Source organism: Ochotona curzoniae, unplaced genomic scaffold (genome assembly GCF_017591425.1).
Source record: "Ochotona curzoniae isolate NIBS_2020 unplaced genomic scaffold, NIBS_Ocur_1.0 scaffold_4812, whole genome shotgun sequence".
Classification (NCBI taxonomy): Eukaryota; Metazoa; Chordata; class Mammalia; order Lagomorpha; family Ochotonidae; genus Ochotona; species Ochotona curzoniae.
Window position 1 is genome coordinate 4,330,855 of NW_024467124.1, and position 6,000 is coordinate 4,336,854.

Here is a 6,000-nt window from a genome sequence, read left to right on the forward strand (position 1 = left end):
CCAAGGGCTGGCAACCAGCTTGGGCTCTGATTTGAGTCCTGTGTGTTCCACATCTGATCCTGCTCCCTGGTGCTGTGCCTGGAAAAGCAGCTGAAGTTAGCACAAGGCCTTGGCCCCTACCCTCATGTGGGAGAGTTTACAAAGAGACTGAAATCATGCTACAGTGGAGTGATATGTTACCTATAGTACTGACTTCCCTAGGAGTGCTGCTGGTTAAAGTCTCAATGTTCTACCCTTTGTTTTGAGGCCATATTGTATTTATTGGAAAGTCAGAGAGAGAACTGGTTTATTCTTTAAATATTCACAATCGGGCCAGGCTGAAGCCAAGAGGAGCTTCTTGTGGACCTTCATGACATTGTAGTGACCCAAGCAGTTGGACCATGCTCCACTGCATTTCCAGGCACATTTGCAGGTAGCTGGATGGGAACTGGAGTAGCCAGGACTTGAATTGGTGAAGGTAATGGATGGCAGAGCCATAATTTGTAGGTTTTTTTTTTTTTTTTTAGCTATAACACAGCACTGGCCACATCCCAATTGCTCTAATTATTTCCTTAAAATTTATTAATTTTTGTTGGAAAGTGAGATATGCAGAGTAGAAGAGGGATTGAAAGGAAGATCTTCTATTTGATGATTCATTCCCCAAATGGCTGCAACAGCTGAGTTGATTGTAAATAAGCAGCCAGGAGGTTCTTCCAGTATCTCATGTGGGTTTGGGCCATGCTCAGCTGTTTTCCCAGGCCAAACTCAAGGAACGAGATGAGAAGTACAGGTGCCAGGAGATGAACCTCTAGTGCATGTGAGGCAAGCACTTTAGCTGCCTGACTACCATGCTGAACCCAGTTTCTAATCCACCTCTGTGTCATTGCTTCTGGCAAAGTAGTCACAACAGTCAGTTGGAGTTTTTTGGTGATCCAGCCAACTGGGGCTTAAGTTTATTCAGGACGTTCCACTACAATAGCATAGTAGCTGAAGATCTTGCCTTACATGCAATATAATCTTATGTGTGCCCCAGTTTGTATCCTGGCTGTTCTACTCAAATGCAGGTCCCTGCCTGTGGACAATAATAACAGTTGAGAGTAGCTCAAAGCCTTGGGATCCTGCACATGCAAAGGACACCCAGAAGAAGCTCCTGGCTCACTGGATGGGTTCAGCTGCTTCCAATGTAGATACCTGGGGAGTGAACCAGCAGATGAAAACTCTTTCTCCCTGTCTCTCCATCTATCTGTAGAAATGGGAAGTTTCATTCAAAATAATTCTTTAAAAAGACAGAGATCTTTAAAAATAAATAAATTAGCAGAAAAAATTCATTTCTCTCTTTGTCTCTCTTTGTCTCAGTAAGTCTTTCAAACACATGAGTAAATTTGTGACAACAAAGAATTGGGATCAAATACCTAACAAAAACCCAAATGTAACATGAGTCTTTTTAGCCTAAATACTTCTACAAGTAATACTTTAAGGTCCATTGACTAGAACAGAAGCACAACATTTTGCACTGTGTTGAATTAACTCAGCCTCAGTAATATAAGTTTTTAAGAGTCAGACACCAAATTAATAACCTGTGATAAAATAAGTTTTGAGATAGAGTCTGCAAAATACACAAATTCATTCGTTTAACTTTGTGTCTCTATTTTCTTTAATATTTTAAATTATATGATACAATCAGTAAGGAGAACACAAGCTGGTATCTGCTAAGGAGTCACTCTGCAAAACGCACACAGCACAAATAGTGCCACACAGAAGCCAGGAATCAGAACTCCAAACTGCGAACAAACGAGTTAGGAAGAGTCCAGACAGTTGAGCCTTCACTGGCCACCTCTCAGAACACACATGAGTGGGATGATGGACTCTGGAGGGGATCCAGGACTCAGACCTCTCACTGGTTTGACCAAAATCGAGAGTTCCTGGCTGTGGATCAAGAATGGCCGTCCCGTTTTTTTTTCATACTGATACTTGTTCATACATTTTGGGGGAAGGACACTGTATTGTGGAAATGTTCAGGGCATGGTGGGAGTCAGTGTGGCAATGGGGAAGAGAAGCCAGCAGGGCCAAGGGGCTAGTGGGCATCAGAGGGCCATGCCTGAGTTCCGGGATCTCCAGGCAACAGCTTGTTGCTAACCAACGGCCATTGTTAGCTGCCTATATAAGTCCCAGCATGCCTTGCTCTGGCGACACTTTGTGGGACTGTCCGACTACACTGGATGCGCTCTCTGAGCACTCCAGGGCAGTTAAGTGACCCACAGCCATGTCCTCGGGGATTCCTGGCCTAGGCTCCAGGCTAGGCCATTACCTAGGACTGGCAAAGGACATTGGTGGCTATTACAAATATATACCAGAAGGCGTACAGAAGAACAACATTCAAAGAGGTCAAGGTGACCTGCTGACCAGTCTCACCAGAGACCTGGAAGCATGGTGTCAGGCATGTGAGTGGCACAACAACCAGCACACTGCCATTCAACCTACGGTACCAAAAACACTGGATGAAATCAGGAATGAATCTGGATTGTTCAACACAGACTTGGCTGATAGAGACAACAAAGGAAAAGCTGGAAGGTATGTAAAGGGAGCTGACCACATCTTGGAAACCACTGGGGAGATTTCCAACAAAGGAGATCTACTCAGAGAGCTCAAGGGAGTGTTGGAGGCCTCTAATAATCTTGCCTTTCTTGATCAAAGAAAACCTGAGTCCTGGAGAGAGACACTTCAGCGTCTCCTACAAGAGAATGAAGTGCTCAAATCATCACTGGCAACAAAAGAAGAAACCATCCGGCTCCTCCAGGCCAGAATCGAGACACTATCTCATGCTATGGCAAAGAAAACCAAAGTGGAGAGAAAATATCAAGACATGTCCCTAGAACTCAAGCAAATAAAGAAGAAGGAAGATCGTCTAGAGAAGCTCATGGAAGGGAAAGAGCTCTTTCTCACACTGAAAATTCATCAGGTACGCTCCCTGCAGAGTCATCTGACAGAGATCCAGCAGGAGAACAAGACGTTGAAGCAAACCATAAAGAGGCTTCGCGAGTCAGTGTGTCTTGAACATGCGTTCAGAAAGATTGGTACACAGCCCAACATGGACAGAAACCACATTGGCCAAGAGTCAGAAGACATCGACTTGGCACAAAATGTCCAAGAGACTGATATCAGATCCACAATGTTCAAACAGGAGTTTGCCCAAGTCCTTGAAAATCTTGGACAATTCTCCTCAACCAAGGAAGATCTTCCAAAACACCTGAAAGATTTCCTACAGTCTTCCAATCAGGGAGGATTCACAAAAGAGTCAGCAGAGCTGACAAAGTCTGTTCCCTTGGGGGAGCCTGCCAAAGGCCTTGAAGAAGCCACAGAAACACTGGAACCATCTGTAGTAACCAAGGAAAGCACAGCCAGGCTCCTCAAGGAAGAAATACCCAGAATGCCTTCTTCAAAGCCTGACACCACCACACTGGAGGCACAAAACCAGCAGATGTCTTCACAAATCAGACAACTGAAGAAGAACCAGGCACATCTGCAAAAATTAGTAAAAGGCAAAGATGTCTTCATGAGTGCCAAAAATAGGCAATTATGTTCTCTGAACAAACAGCTTGCAGAGAAAGAGAGAGAGAATAACACTTGGAAGAAAATCATGAGGAAACTCTGTCACTCCGCCACTGAGAACATCCCCCTGGAGACAGAGGAGGACCAAAAGTCTGCAGAACTCAGAAAACTGAAGAAGCAGCAACATGCACTAGAGAAAGTCGTGAAAGCAAAAGGGCTGGTTGTGAAAGCCAAAACTCACCAGGTCCACACACTGGAAGACACCCTTCTCAAGAAAGAGGAGGAGAACAGCCTTTTAAAGCAATCCGTGAGAAAATTAGAAGAAGCAGTGTCCACACTGCAGATGGATATAGCCAGACTGCGACAAGAACAGGAGAAAAGCCTTGAAAGAGCTCAAGAAGAGAAGAACGCATTCGAAGACACCAACATGATGATGCCCAAGTCCTTCCCAGAGAAGGAGGTGGCTGCCTGTGAACTAAGGGAGGAAGTCCCCTCTGGGGCACAGCTGCTGATAAAGAAAGAAGACACATGCCAGCAGCTGTTGAGTGCCACAGAGTCCATGCTGAAGAAGAGCCCAGAGTTCACCCAGGAGAGAGAGGAAATGCTGCTGGCCATGGAACAGGATCACCTGAAGAAGTGGCCCTGCAGAGTGCAGTGAAGCATTCACAAGACGAATTAAGCCAGGAGCCTGAGAGGGACCACCAGCATCTTGCACAATCCCAAGAGTCTCAGGTGCCTGAAGCCCTGCAGGAGGAAGATGGACAGGCTGCCGTTCAATCAGAAGCAGGAGCAGAGAGCAGCTCCCTGAGCGCCCTGAGCAGCACCCCCAGTGCTGCTGGCCCTGTGATCGAGTCACCCTGTGGGGAAGCACAGATGCCATTGCCTACTCTGGCCACCTGCACTGCCAGCCTGAGTGGCCAGGCTGAGGCCAAGGTGGAACCCAAGCTGCTGCCTGCTGAGCCCAATCTCTCCACCACAGGGCACAAGAAGCTGCTCGCCACCAAGGTTCTGGGAACCGTGGTGAGGTTCAATGTCAAGGCCAGATATGGCTTCATCAGGCGCCATGATATCCAACAAGACATCTTTGTTCATCACACCGCTATTAGAAGTTACACTGGCAGGTATTACCTGCCGAGCCTAGCAGACGGTGAAATTGTGGCGTTTGATGTGGAGGAGGGCCAGAAGGATGTACAGGCGGCCAACGTCACTGGCCCCAGTGGAGCTGCAGTGAGGGGCAGCAGAAATGTGGCCCAGTGGCGCCATTCCCACTGCTTGCCACGATGCAGGGCTCCTCAGCGCCAAATCATGCAGAGCCACATTGAGAGCTCTGGCAGCATGTATGACAACCAGGCCCAACCTTGCTGGCCCCAACGCTGCCCAAGGCTCCTGCCCTCCTACCAACCAAGACCCTACCAGCAGGATTCCAACAAACCACTGTTGGGTGAAGGGATGAAAGTTGCCCAGGGCCCAACTGCAGAAAAGCATCAAGTGCAGAGCCAAGATCAGGGTGAAAACATGCCAGGCCAGCAGCCGCCTCTCAGCTGTTCCCCATGCAGCTGGCCAGACAGCCTTGGACACTAAATGGCACAGAGGCCATGGCCACCCAGGGTGCTGCTGACAATACACCTGCTCCCAAAGCACTGTAGGGAAGCCCAGCTTAACATCAGCACTGCTCTCCCCTTGACTCACCAAACAACCAAGCACCCTGAAAGTCAACTCAGAGAACAAAAGTTTTGAGATGGAGACCGTCAGCACTAATTTGATTGTTTTGTCACTTAACAAGCCTGATAGAATTGTCTACATTTGTGGCAGCTGAGTTTTATATAAGGCTCCCTGTTTGTTGTTACTCATTGAAATTTTTTTCCCTCAGAAAATTTATCAACATTTTTTACATTATTTTTAATCTATTACAGTTTTGGAATTTACAAATTGAGAATGACAACTGATGTACAACTTGTTTTTAAGAGAAGAAGCAAGTAAAAAAGAGTGGAGTGGTCAACTAAAACAATTTTTCAATTGAAGATATACTAGTTAAATGTGTTAGTGAAGTTGAAAATATGGAAATAATTGTTCCCTCATAAAATTTAGTGTAAGAGCACTTGAAGAGGATTTCGAAGAAGATGAGTAAAAGCACATTTAGAGTTCTCTGTCTTCAAAGAAACAGAGAAATCACCATGTTGCTTACTGACTGACTACGGGAAAATGTTTGCAATTTAGCAGACTGTCTACAGAACTTCTTAAAGAAAATGCAGGCAAAGAGTACACTATAAAACTGACAGTTGAACAAGATCTCTCAGGAGGAGGGACACACTTTCCAGAGACTCAAGAAATTCCAATTTGTATTGAAGTTGTGTGTGAACAAAATTCTAATAAAAATTTTAAACTTTCCATAGCAGTTTTTAGGTTATTTATTGAACCTGCCAATGGTCCACTCAGAAGACGCACCAGGAGCTAATTCGTGCCTGAGGGTGT